This window comes from Malurus melanocephalus, unplaced genomic scaffold (genome assembly GCF_030028575.1).
Source record: "Malurus melanocephalus ecotype Western Australia unplaced genomic scaffold, MMel_1.1 scaffold_0, whole genome shotgun sequence".
Lineage (NCBI taxonomy): Eukaryota > Metazoa > Chordata > Aves > Passeriformes > Maluridae > Malurus > Malurus melanocephalus.
In genome coordinates, this window is record NW_026623232.1 from 2,373,166 (window position 1) to 2,387,248 (window position 14,083).

At 36.0% G+C, this 14,083-nt stretch overlaps 1 protein-coding gene across 1 annotated transcript in view; it reads left to right on the top strand.

The window, feature by feature from the left end:
• NPAS3 (neuronal PAS domain protein 3) overlaps positions 1-14,083 on the top strand; it is a 401,776-nt gene that overhangs the window by 139,231 nt on the left and 248,462 nt on the right. The gene's annotated exons all lie outside the window — the stretch shown is intronic.

The following is a 14,083-nucleotide window of genomic DNA, read 5'->3' on the forward strand; positions in this document are numbered from 1 at the left end:
AATCAAAGTCTTGCAACACCCTCATCTGTGAAAAAACAGCAATAGCYCGGTCATGCATACAATTGAGAATATTTGTACACTATAGAGCTATGGGACACTTTTCTTAATAACTTCTTATAAGCCCTAGACTTGGTTTTTGTTTCTTGCTTGCTCTGTAGTTCCTTTGAGGGTCAAACAGTGTCATATAAGTGTCATATTTTACCAACTGGTAAAAGGAGATAGCATTTTTGATATTATATACAACAGCAAGAGATAGGAAAAGGAAATAAAAATTAAGTGCAAAAGTAGCAAAGAGGTAAACAAGCCAGAGTATTGAGTGACATGATAAATGATTGATGGATTAACGAAAGAATCTGGAGTATATAAAATTTGATAAGTGGACATACAGGCCACAGCAATGAAAAATGCAAAGAATGTTCTTGCGGAATGGAAAGTTTGCACTGTGAGTTTAAAGTTCTCCTCTTTGAAGGAAATATTTTTGTTCGTTGAGCTTGGGGATTATCTACAAGAAGGTACTAATTCACCAGACAAATTGAAATAGGAATCTGACAAAAACGTATGTCAGCCATTCATTTCCAAATCTGCTCTAAATCATCTGAACTTCAGATGAGAAAGTGTGCAAGTTTAGTCCTACTTATAACTTTACTCTTTGCTGTACTATCACCTAATTTTRCTTTACTTGTTCTGTCTTTTACCATAAAGAGTCCTATTGGAGTTTTCATCGCTAGATACAGAAAACTGGAGAAATCAGTTAATTTTATTTTAGTAGCTTTGAATATTCACTTTTTGCATTGCTCCCAAAGTGTCTGCATATACCTGTGATTTCATAGGTTAAAGAGATAGCAACATACAGAACTACCCCACTTAGCTGATGAACTGTTAATAACTAATTAGGTTTCAAAGACAAGATAACAAACATTTTAAAAGWTATCATTGTGATTATTTGCTTAAACAACCATATGTTGCTAAATTATAGATTGAAAAGTAAAATGCAAACAAGTTTATAAGATATATTACTTAGAACTACAGTTTTGGATGGAAATAACCTTTACTATAGGAAGGGATGTTGGGTAAAAAGAACAAGATCATCTTTGCACCTAAAAGCAATACTAGAGTGGATTTAAAGAAATCTGAAACTTTATGAAGCTAGAAATGGTTGTGTACGTATCATTACCATCTTTGCTGCTTGATGATGAGTGCATCAAAAAAATAGTTGTAAGTAATGCTTAAGCATGCATTAGATAAATGCATGCTTAACTTTATGTCCACATGTTTTGTAGCAAAAAAAGTAAGCATGTACTGTAAGTGTTGCCAAATAAGTTTATTTGTTTAGGAACATTCAAAACTGTATGTGAATGTTGCAGTGGTTTAAAACATATAGATCAATGGGTTTGAATTATTTTGTGGGCTTTTTTCTTCTTCTTGAAGTCCATGAGAAGATGGTAATTGATAAAATTTTTGTTCCTGTTCATAATTTACAAATATACATTGTTCTAGGCACTGTACAAAAAACTTAAATACACTATCTCTTTGGAAGAACTGAATTCATTTTCTTCTAAATGAAGAATTAATAGCTTACAGTACCTGAGATACAAGCATTGCTGGTTGATTCTAAGCTGGTGTATTGTGAATTTATTTCATAACATAGGCCCTGGAAAATATAGCAACACAATGCATCACTGATACAAGAGTGATAGATTTAGAAAATGTTTAGTGAGAGTATTCCACCTAGACCAGTAGGAACACCTGCTTCTATTATTCAATCACTGATAAAATGGTAAATAGCTTATGTCAGTCATGCAGCTTGCATAAAGCTACATAGTTTGCCTGTAGGTTTGGGCTCTTTCCTATTTTTTTTTACTTCTATGTGTTTTGTATTCTATTTCTTTGTTAACTGACACCTTAGAATTATAGGATCATAAATGGACACTGACACTATTTTTATCTTTGTTCGTGTTATCTGTCTTGGAAATGCAGCTCTGCRTGTCATTCCTGAAGAGAAAAAGGATGTTAAAGCTATAAACTGTTGCTTTTAAATATTAAGGTAGAAACACATGGTCTATTTGATTTTTTTATTTTTAACTAATAAGCTGGCTGTTCTTCCCCTCAAATCTGTGAGAATAGTAATTCTGAAGTTTGCATCTTCCTGCATACCTCTTGCTCCCAATTTCATTAACTGTTGAGCAAGCATGAGAAATAATGTCACTGCAACTTTATTTATATTCTATGATGTAATGGTAATCATATTYATTTCAATGTACTACCCAAAATAATATTCATCTGGAGAAAAATTACTTCATCTGCATTTGGAGGACAGATTTTTTTCAGTGATAGATTTTAGATAAGACTGTTGTAAAGATTAGAGCTTCCAAAAAATTTGACTACTTTCCAGAAAACAATTTTTTTTCTGGGTTTTGCAGGTCTTTTCTGGGTCCATCGTAATATTGCTCTCTCACGATGGAAGGGTATTTCATTTCAGCCGAGCAGTGTTAAATAATAAATGATTCCTAGGTGATATTAGATAATCCCCATGATGGCAGGCTGCCATCATGTGTGTGCCATGGAGTCCAGCCTTGTGATATCCTATTGTGTTACATTTTTTGAAGGAAACAGTGGAAACAGCACTTCTAAGCAAACTGTGAATCAATTGCTTTCAAAATCAGCTTGTAATAGGTATTAGTAAATACCTACTGTTGTAGATAAATACCTATCCCTGTATTTAGCAGGCCTAAACATTATTTTGTTTTACAATTTGTTTCTCCTTTATTCAAATTTTGACAGTTTTTAACACTGAAGTTGTTTGAAAGAGGGACTGAATATGCTGCACTCTTAAAACCTCATGGCTGAAGAAGTATCATGCTTTTTTCTACTGAATTTTCATTTACTTTGTACAAAATATGTATTTCTGGAGGAAAAAAATTKTCCATTGCTTTGTATTACCTGTGCTACTGGCAATTATATGTCAGGCTGCCAAAATAATGATTGACCAGATATTTAAATTTTGAGTAGAACTGTCAGAGAGAAGTACTCAAATGTCATCAGGTTTTTGTCACTATTCTCTTCCAGAATAATTCAAAATATTATCAGCTCTCATTCTAATGAAAGACTGAGGTTGAAACACTGTTAAAGCCACAGCAGTAACTGAATATACTGCAGTGGGAGCCCTGCAAACAGGCGGTAAGGCTGAGGGACAAAGAGAAGTGCTGGTAGCAGTAGAACGACAGCTTTCCATTTCCTCCTCCTTAGAGCACCAGCTATCTTGTGTTGTCAGCAATACAGTTAGTCTTTCAACACATGTTCCTGAGTTCAAGTTTTCAACCCCAAATTTGACTTGCATGTTATTTCATGCAGTTGAATAATCTGCCTTTTTTTTCCAACTGAAAAAGGCCAGCAACCTTAAAAGCTACTATTAAAAAATAGTAACTGAGTTAGAAAGTCAATTACCAGAAGCTGAAGCAATATTGGATTTATGGCTTTCTGCACAACCTTAATTTGTTCCTCTTGCATTTATGTTTTATGATAAAGTCTTCAACCACATGATCACACACTGCTTTGTACTTGAGTTCTCTGCGTTATTCAATATGCACAAAAAACAAGGTCCTGAAGAGGAGTTGTGGCTATGTAAAGATAACACAGGGGACTTTTCTGTCATTATTATTTTCACTAGTAAAGGAATTAYATAGAGGGAAAAAATCATGGAGTTTCAGGAAGAAAAAGATTGGTCTCATGAACCACAGGTTTCACAATGTACCAAAGGCCTCAGTTTGATCAATGTTTCTGCCAGATTTTTATACAATACTGAGTAATTTAAACTAAAATATTGGCAGGAGGCCACTAATTGTGCATTCCTCAAATCCTTGACAACAGTTCAAGTTCACAGGACCAGGTATGGAAAAGATCAGAGTACACACAGCTGCACTACGTAAGAGTTCATCCCAGGAAGCAGCAGTAGTAGGACACTGCACTCAACTCTCTAGACCAGACACTTAAAAGTCACGCAGCTCTGTGTTCCAGTGCTAGCTGTGCTACCTATTAACTGTTTGACCTCTGGGAAGTCTCTTTGTCTTGATTTCCCCACCTGTAAAATGGAGATAATAACACTCTCATCTCGTAGTGAAGATGAATTTATTAATGTTTACGAGGCATGAAGATTCTGTGGTGATGAGCACTCTAGAAACACCATGAGGAAATAAACAATTCTGCATTCACTGCAGGCATTTGATGGTGTGCAGTAAATAAAACAGGGGCCAGTAATAGCACGTTAAGGATAAAAATATTGAAGAGCTGCCTTTTTCTCTGAGCAGTATTTATCTTAGGCTTCAAGCAAGGCAGAGGGCTTAGGAAAAATTATTATATGATCCTAATTAAAATTTGTGTCATTTTGATTATGCATGGGATGAGAAGAAGGGTCAACTTTTCCCAAGCAAYGTTAATTCTGGCATTTTGTACCTTATGGGGACTTGAATTTCTTGCTTGTATTCTTTAATTCTTTTGTTGAGTCTCGCAACTCTCATTACATACAGGAGGGTAAGAAACAGACTTGCTGTATGCCTTGTAAATGTTCCTATAGTCCATGCTTGGTAAGGAAGAGCAACCAGATTTGAAGCTGAACGTAGTCAGAGATCAGCTATACCACAGAGGTTTGCACAGGGAAGAACAGTTATTGAGGTTTTGGCATTGTTTTTAAACCTCTTAAGACTTTTAGTTTCTTACAGTCCATATAAAAGCCAGCATACAAACAACACCCTCCACTTTTTCCTCCCAGCATTTCCTTGCAGTTGCATTCCACCCTTCTCTCTTTAAATCAATATCAGACTATATTTAATTCTCTCAAAYCTTGGCTCCTTCCTGCATTTGATGTAGCCTTGTTTTCAGAGGCTGATTGGAAATCAGCTCAATCTGAAATCAGGGAGGRCTGAGTCATAGTTCACTTGGTCCCAGCTCTAAATGTCACTTGACGATCACTTTTACGGTCCCTGTGGTAGAAAATGAAATATGTAGAGACTCACCTCACTTCCGTGCTCATAGAGATGAGATAGGGAAAGAAATTGTTGTCAGTGTTTCCTGCCTGCCCCTGGCAGAGAGAGATTTACACTTCAAAATGTAATTGCAATCAACTACAGCTTTAGTTTTTCTAAAATGTTTAATTCAGGGAGTTGGGGTCAGCAATATGTTTGCATTATGCTGTGTATCTGCCATTATTTTCAGCATACAAAGTTACATCCTCTAGTCCTGACAAATAGTGGCTGGTATGAAACACTCATGTGTCCTCTGGCTATTAAGCATTTACTTGAGAAGAGTTGCTTAGTCTTTGTTCAGTAGTGGCTGCCAGAATCACAAGAGAGTAAAACCCACACTAGAGGAGAAAACAAACTGTGAAGAAACTCATTCCAGGTCCTTCCTATGAAAAATGTCTTTGGTATACATTGGCCCAAACCAACTGTCCAAATGAGAACAACTGTATTTTGTCATTCATCTCTTTCTCAATGTTTCATAATTTTGGTTATGATACTTGAACTACTGAAACAGCTGGAATGAATAGGAGGTTTCTGTGGTAATATTTAATAAAAAATATAGTTCTGTCTGAAGTTCTCTGAATTAAATGTCAGTCATTTTGATGATGCTTTTAATACTTTTACTTTGTAAAGGCKATAGGGTGATGAGGGAGCAGGCATGCCTTGTTAAATATTCTCCGGAAAGTGCAGTTACCAAACTCCTTCTAGAGCTTAACAGTCGTCATAACTATCCTTACAACAGCCTAGTGGAAGTGATATGTAATGTGGATGAGGGTGTGAGAACASTTTGTTATTACTATGGAGGCTATCAATATATATGTGGCTGTAGTTAGGTACCAGGGAATAGTGAGGTTCTAGGTTTCAAACTTAACAAGTGCATATTAACTAATTTTTAATTATTTTCAGTCAGGATTTCTTATGGAGACATAGCTCTTGCATCACTTACCACATCTGGAGTAACCTTAAACAGTCAAACTTGAGTTTTCAATCTTTTTTTTTGGAGTCACCTTTCAACTCAGCACAATCTACATGTTAGATTAGATAGACACTTATTCTGGTAATCTCTGAGTGGAACTCTATAATCTGCTGCTTTTGGAGCTAATAGCAAAGACTAAAGTATCTCCTAAAAGCAGTCATAGAAACAAAATGGTGTTTAGAAGTGAGAGTAGCCATCTTTTTGCAGGTTCAACCATTTGTGTTGTGGGCACTAAGTTTCTTAAATTGGTTTTAGTAGCTGATGATCTGGTATTGTTGGCAGTATTGGTTGCTCTCTTCAGAAGCCAGAACACTTAGAGTGTGAACACCAACAAGTTTATGACAAATCCTAACCATGTACTTAGTCCTGAAAGATAATCTGGGCATCAAATACCTTAGAATAAAAACTCTATATTTTAACCAGTGTTCCCATTTCAGCTGTYGGCCTGTTAATTGCTGCATACCTTTTATATTGTCTAACCAAAATGCCACCATATGCTTCTTTGATGGTCTCCCCTTATAGAACAAAAACAGGACGATTAGAAAATCTTCTAAATATATGACTAATTTCATTATATAAGCAAGAAGCACTTGTATTCTCTGGCAAACCATAAGCAATGAAAGTAGTCTCTATAATGTATTTGCCTTGATAAGAACATCATGTGCTTTAGGGTTTTATGAGCTGTGTCTTACCTTTGGCCTCTGGAATGCATGTGAAATGCTCCAGAAACAATATCCAGACTGATGTATRTGTTCTTCTTAGCGGCTTGTAACTCTTGTGAAATGACACAATCCCATACCCTCAGCTGTGGAAGCCTCTAAATTGCAAGCAAAGGGTATCCACTGAAAAACCKCCTAAAACCAAACTTAAATAACTTGACACTAACTGCATCTGTGGTTTCTCATTTCTGTCAACTCCTCTCTGATATTTAGAAGTCTATTTGAAATCAGATGGGACTCCATCCTCAAAGTCCAGATCATCAGTTAAAGAGCACATTTGAATCCTCTGTTTTATCCTCTGCCAAGATCATTTCAATTTCCCTGAGGCATGCATCAAATGCAGTTATCTAAGTAATGGGAGATGAGATCATGTCATTCCTGATCTCAGGTTTCTAGACAACGCCCACACTCTGGGACGGCAAAAGCTCTCTATACTGAAACCTTCAACCAAATATTTACACAGAATGTTTACATACGCATGGGAGCTTTGACGCTGTACGGGCATTCTCCTACCCAGGGAATCACCTTGTTTTTATAAGCTGACACTATTTACACGACTCTCAAGTCAGCTCAAATTCCTGATACTTCAATGTTTGTTGAAACATTTCACAAAGGGTTGTGATTCTCCCCCTCTTTACATTACTTCACTTACTGCTCTGTGACACTATGCACAGAGAGAGTTTACACACAGAGAAATCATTACCTTCGCTTCTGTAAATTTCTTGGATCAGGCTGTCTATTCRTCAAATGCTACAGTGACAGTTGTCACTGAGTTACCGATAACCTGATGTTCTCAGGTGGCTGCAGGAGTGCATTGCTCCTCTGTGTACTCAGCTGAGTTTAGATGAGCACATTGTTTCACATATGCATTATCTAAATAAACTGAACACCTAGAGTCTCAAAAACACGACTGAATAATAATCATACCTTGTTATAAGTAAGTCTAGAAGGTTTTTTTGGCTATGGCGCCTAATGTAAGCTGAAATCCAGGTGTACCTGTCACTGGTACTACATTTAATCTTTAATCTATTTTCTAATTCAAAGTTATCTCTATGTTCATCCGTTCTAAAAGAAACCTCTCAAATATGTAAGTAGCTAAATCTCATATATTTCTTAATTAAATTATTCAGATTTCCACTCTGGAAGTCTGTTTTCAATACACGTCAAAAATAAGAACCTTCAGGATAAAGTACCTTGTTCTTACGCGRGACTGAGGGTGGACTCTGTTTTGTTTGCTCTTGCCTGTGTATTTCATGATGAATGGTCATATTCATTTAATATTTGGATGATTTCATCATATCAGATGAGAATTCCCATGTCCTCAGCCCTTTGTCATTCACAAAGCTCAATTGCCCAGAGCTTTGCTTGTTATATTTTGTGGAAAGGTATGTAATTCACCACAGCTCTYAAGCAGACTTGAAGCTCTGCTTGTGTAAACTTTGGTTTAATCACAAAATAGGCTGACATTTGTGCATCTGAAAAATAGCTTGTGGTAATTCCTGTAAGGGAGGTTTCCAGCCTTTTTCATTTACCACATTGCTTTTGCTATTTAGGATTTTGTTGTCTGCATTCATGTCCTGGTAAAATGGTCAGCTGATGTCAAGTCTAAGGCACTGGGAGCTGTGTTCTCCCAACCTGCAGCTTCTTTCTGGAGTCTTCCAGCACAGAGCTGCCCTCCTTGGCCTCTCAGCTGAGCACATGCCCACTAAGTCTTATTCTTGAAATTCTCACTCAACATTGACATGGCTCCCTGAAACTTTCCCGTACTTTATACGTTGCCTTGCTAGCTTGTGCAGCTATGGATGAAAGATGAACACTAGAAAATGTGATTTGGCTGGTCATGACATTTTGGGTCTTAAGACACTGGAAAGTCTCAGCTACCTTTAATGCTCAGCAATTTCTCTTCTATAGGACTTGCCACTGAGTTTCTTCCTTTTTTCCTCCAGCATACCTAGGAGTGACCTTTACCCAACACTGTGATGATGACATAATGAGAGAGTGATATAATATTTGGCTAAGATGCTACTTTGGCTTGCATTCTCTATCCCATCCTTTTGGCCTTCAGAAGTACCTAGAAATTTTTAGGAGCTGGTAGGCCATCTGAATGTGGTTCTGTAGGCTAAATCTAACCATAAAAGCCAAAGATCTGGTTTAACAGCCGTAGAGAAGAATGAAGGCACAATGTTGGAAGTATAAACACAAAGGATAAATTCTCTAAGCATTTAAAAATTAARCAGATTATAATGAAAAGTCATTTGTACTGAATCCATATGAAAATGGCATAAACTACAGAAGAACTGGTTATTCCTCCAAAGGAAATTGATCTGTACTTTTTTTTGAAAGGATACAGAAAAACTGAACAAGAAGGAAAAAATAGAGGGATGGACAGCAGGTCGATGAGAGAGAACCTAGGAATACCTGTGAATTAGTAATTAGTGTAAAAATACCGTAAATTTTTCAGTGCTCATTGCCCTTCTCAGTGAGAAAAATAAATCATGCAGATGAAAAAAATTCAAAGACTCTTACAGGTTTACATTACTGAGATTTCTTTCCAGCTCTTCACAAGAAGAGTGTAAGATTTCTAATACGCAATACTTAACTGATTGAGTAGTTTTAGAAGTATTGTACTCTGTCAGACAGTAAGTGCAACCTCTCTAGAWGTACGGAAGAATAAAATATTACAGCTGATCTCTGACTTAGCTTGAAATGCTGAGTGCACCATTCAGAAAAGGACATGTGTGACAGTGATACAACAGTTTCTTTCAAGGCCTTATGGAAACGGGGTGTGGAAGGGGTAGAACAACATAGCGTCTTGAAGGACATCAAAAAATCAAGCAACATGCTTCTGCACCTTGTAGATTTTGGTGAGATGTAATACAAGATATGTCACTGCTAGAAAAAGACTGTATAAAATAGCTCAGAAAGCATCAAATAGTTTAAAGTGCTTTGTTAATAGTTCATGTGTTAATTAACTGGAGAATAGATCAAGTTGTGTGGTGCAAGTCCCTTTTTCTGCTACTGTTCCAGGCCAACACCAATGCAGAAAAGTTTTTAAGAAAGGAAATAACATGTTCATGTATGTCATTAATTTATTAATTTATATAGCCCATTAATGATTATATTTGTTTCAAAAGATAATACATACGTTTCTGTGAACTATTTTCTCTTATTAGATTATGACAAATGTGACCAAATGTGAGTTTCCCAGCTGTGCTTTCTCTGAAGCACTATTTTGATGTATCCCGGAAGATTGCAGAGCTTTCTTTTAAAACTGTGATACTCCATTGCTTGTCTGCACATGGATAGGTTTCATATTAACTGCTTTTGACTGACTCCATGAGGGAACACTTTTATTCTAGAACAAGAGTGWGTGAAACCCAAATTTGAAACTTTACAGGAATGAAATGCGCTTGATGAGAAATAACAGTGCCCAAGCATGCAATTAATTTGGAACAGCTACTGAATCAYGGAGTGATGAACAAAGTCTGAAAGGTCCAGAAACTCCGATTAAAACTGTATGGAGGGACACAAAATGAAGCTGTTTGTGTCCTGAAGCTTAAGAGCACAGGGCATTTAATTGACAGAAGCCTACCAGTTATAACTCGTGTGGCCAGGGAAGGGCTAAACCCCTTTGATTCACCCAAACATATTCCCAAAGGAACTGAAGCAAGAGATTGCCTGACACAGGAGAAATCCAAAAGAGATTAGTACAACTCCATGCTCTTCAGTGATTAGGAATTCAAAATGCAGTTTGAGTCTTGATATCTTATGCTTCATGGCCAACATCATGAAAACAGAGTTCTTAGCAAGAGTATTCCTAAATTCACTTTTCATTTTAATCAAGAATGCTATATATGATGCTAATACAGAGCATTCTTAATTGTTAGGTGGAGGTTAATTTAATTTTTATTCCTTTCTGCTGCTTCTGTTTTTCTGTCAGTTTAAATAGGGCTTTTCCTTTTAACTATCCTTGCCCAAAAATGAAAAACTCTTTCTTCTTCACTAGTCGTTTGTGTGATACCAGAAAGGATGGAAGGGCATTTTTGTAAATAGGAAATAAGAAAGTGATTGTTTCTGTCTCCTGTACATGGCACAAAGAGGCTGCTTCTGTTAAAGATTGGATACAATTTTGTCTCTGTGTAGTATAATCTTACGCAATTACCTCAGTGTGGTTCAGAAAAATAACTCTAAGTATGGCCATRTAGGTTTCCATGGCTGTTTCTCATTTATCTTGTTGAAACTGTTTTCCGTCTTTAAGTCAAATAAAAGTTTTTTAGCACAGCTAAAACATAGAATATGTGGGTCAAGGTATTACCTGTCTCAGTTCTGTATCAACACTAGTCATATGTATTTTACTTTCAGAAATAATTTCATCATTTTACTGTAAAAAGACCAACCTTTGTCTCATTTCCCAGTCTTCGGATTTGCAGTGCTAATAGGAAAAAAAGCTGTGACAATGTACTCACAGTTCCTGATTCATAAAGTTACGCTTATGYCTAGCTGTTCAGCATGTGTGATGTCACACAAATTCATGCTTAGAAAACTGCACAGGGATTCATAAGTTTGGATTGGGATTTTTGGCTTCATTTCAGGCTTGTATTTCCTGAGCAAACCATTTCATCTGGCTGCATCATTTTTCTGGTGTATTTCCATTTAATATATGTATTTTGTGAAGCTTTTGTGACGTTAAGCGATGGGTAGTGAGTTGCTATCACTTTGAATCTGATAAAAATCAGACCAAGATTAGAAAATCCAGTGACTGAACCACTGATGGTAAAACTGTAAACCAGAGCTCCTCTTTCAACTCACACCTCTGGATCTGCCAAAGTGTGAAATTTTGTAAGGAAAAAGCAGTATAAGGCTTCCAAATTAAAACAGCTAAAAGTGAAAGTTAATTTTGGAAATTGGAACTCAGTAGTTATCCACAAACGTAGAATAAAAATGAACAAACAGGAGCAGCAGTGAGTGCTAAGTGTTTTTTCCCTAGCTAAAGTGAGTAGTGATCTGCCACCAAATCTTTCAGGTACTGGCAGAATTGTTAATACCTGTGTGTGTGATTGAARGCTGCTCATGAGAAACTATGGTCAGTACTATCTGCTATACATTATTTTGTTTTGATTACCAATATAACTTGTTTGTTTACCTTCGTAGAATAGCAGTAGTTCCATGGAGTAGATGGACATTTTGCCTCTGACTGCAGCAGGCCCCACATTTCATCACTGATTTTTATAGGGTGGTGTTTTTTCCTTTGGCTGGGTTTTTTGTTTCGTTTTGGTTTTGCGGTTTTTTAATTGCTGAAGACAAAATGTTCTTTGTAATGGCACTTATTTGATTATTAAGCCTTAAGTGAAATATCTTTAGTTAAAGACGGTGTTATAAAATAATGCAATTATGACATATTACATGGGGTATCAGTTTGTTATGAGATTCATAACACATTCATGAGATTAATTTTGTATTGGCTGTCATAAAAAAGGATGATCTGCAAACTTTTCTATATATAAATTTTCAAAATATATGTACTAATATAGAAATAATTTATCACTTTAAAGCTAAGAATATCATAAGCTTATATCTGCTTTTAACCATCTATACATATATGAGGTGGAAATCCTATGATTTCTCCTTCTTACAGAGTAAATTTCTGGATGCACTGTTTTATCCTGGATAAAAATTGTATATCACAGCTGAAAAATTTATGATAAAGAAACTTCATTTGGAGGTCCTCAGAACCAGAGACTATATTTGGTGCTATGGGCTTTGTAAGTGCTAAATACATAAATACATTTCAGTGTGAACTTCTGTATGATAAGGAACTCATGTTTAAAATGTTCATATTTATCAGCGTTATCAGGAAAACATGACTTGATGTGAATATTCCAACATATTTGTTTTCTTGCTAATAAACTAAGCTGACATTCTGAAAGGACATTCTTAAAGCAACTCCTTTAGATGCAGCTAAGTTGTATTTATAATTAGTTCCTAATTTAGCTATGCAAGCAGAAGGGAGAAGGGATGCTTATGTTTTGCCAGATATGTGTTTTTTTCTCTTTTTAATGTAATTATAGGAGGATTTTTGCATTTAGACCATCGTATCAGACATCCTCTCCTCAGCTACCAGTGTGTAGTTATTGCATTTATGCATTCAACTTCTTAGTCAAGTGATGCTATTTTTTTTTTCTGCTGCTGCCTGACAGCCACTAATAATAACACATGAGGACAGTCAGACAAAATGAAGACAAATGCTGCTTGTCGCAGCAGAATCATAATGTCTCCAGACTCAGTAAAGACAGTCTAACTGTATGTGGATGCTCCTTATAGCTTATTTAGGCCTGTGGTTTTTCCCTGTGGTTTTTTTTTCCTCCTTTTGGAAAAGCACAAACATTGTGCAGAAATACATTAAGGCAACATATGGGCCTGTTAGTTAGCCAAAACAATGTGGAGCCATGGAGAATAGAGATTGCAATGCACAGATGGATATTGTAAAAAATTAATGAGTGGCATAACAGATCTAAAAGGTAAATTTTAGTCAAAATTCAAGTGGGAAGCATAGAAAATGGTTAATAATAGGGATTTACAAGATTTTCAAATCATCTGATATGACGCATTACAAATATTATACAGCTATGTTTATTCCATTATTTGATAATCATGCTTCATCACAGCAATAATTATGTCTATCTAGATATACGCCATCAGAAGTAGATTGCTGATAAACAATAGCACTTTTCTTCTACTTGATGTAAACTCTGCAGTATTAAATATCCATATTATTTCCAGTTCAATATTAGAAAATGTCAGTCATTGTGACAAGTCTGGCAAGAGCAGTGCATTGAACAGCCCTCTGTGTAGTGAAGTGCTGGTTTAAATAATCGCACTTCCAYGTTACATTACTTTGTTGGTAAAATCAGATCCTATACAGAAAATGAGCAAATAGTTCTTCTCTCCTATAAAYTCACTTCTTCATAACAAAACTGAACAGCTCGCTGAAACAGAAGGGAATTGCTTTTGCAATGGGCAGCACGCAGTGCTTACCCACAACAGAAATCTGATCTGATTTTGCTTGAATGTAATTGAGGGCAGAGTTTGGTATTTAAAATAGCATTTATATTATCTCTGGAACTGGTGGATGTTTCTAGCTTTTATTGTGTTCTTTATTAAAGGGATTATATGCTATGGGTTATTTTTAAGTAATACCTTTTCCCTTTTTTTCTCTWTTTTTTYCYTTTTTTTTTTCCTATTCTGTACTTTTGATTATACTAGATGTGCTTTGAAAAGCTAATGCACTAGTAGTCCATTTTCTTCTGTCTTAAGAAAAACATTACAAATTTAACATGGACACTTACTTGAATATACTAAACAGCTACATGTTG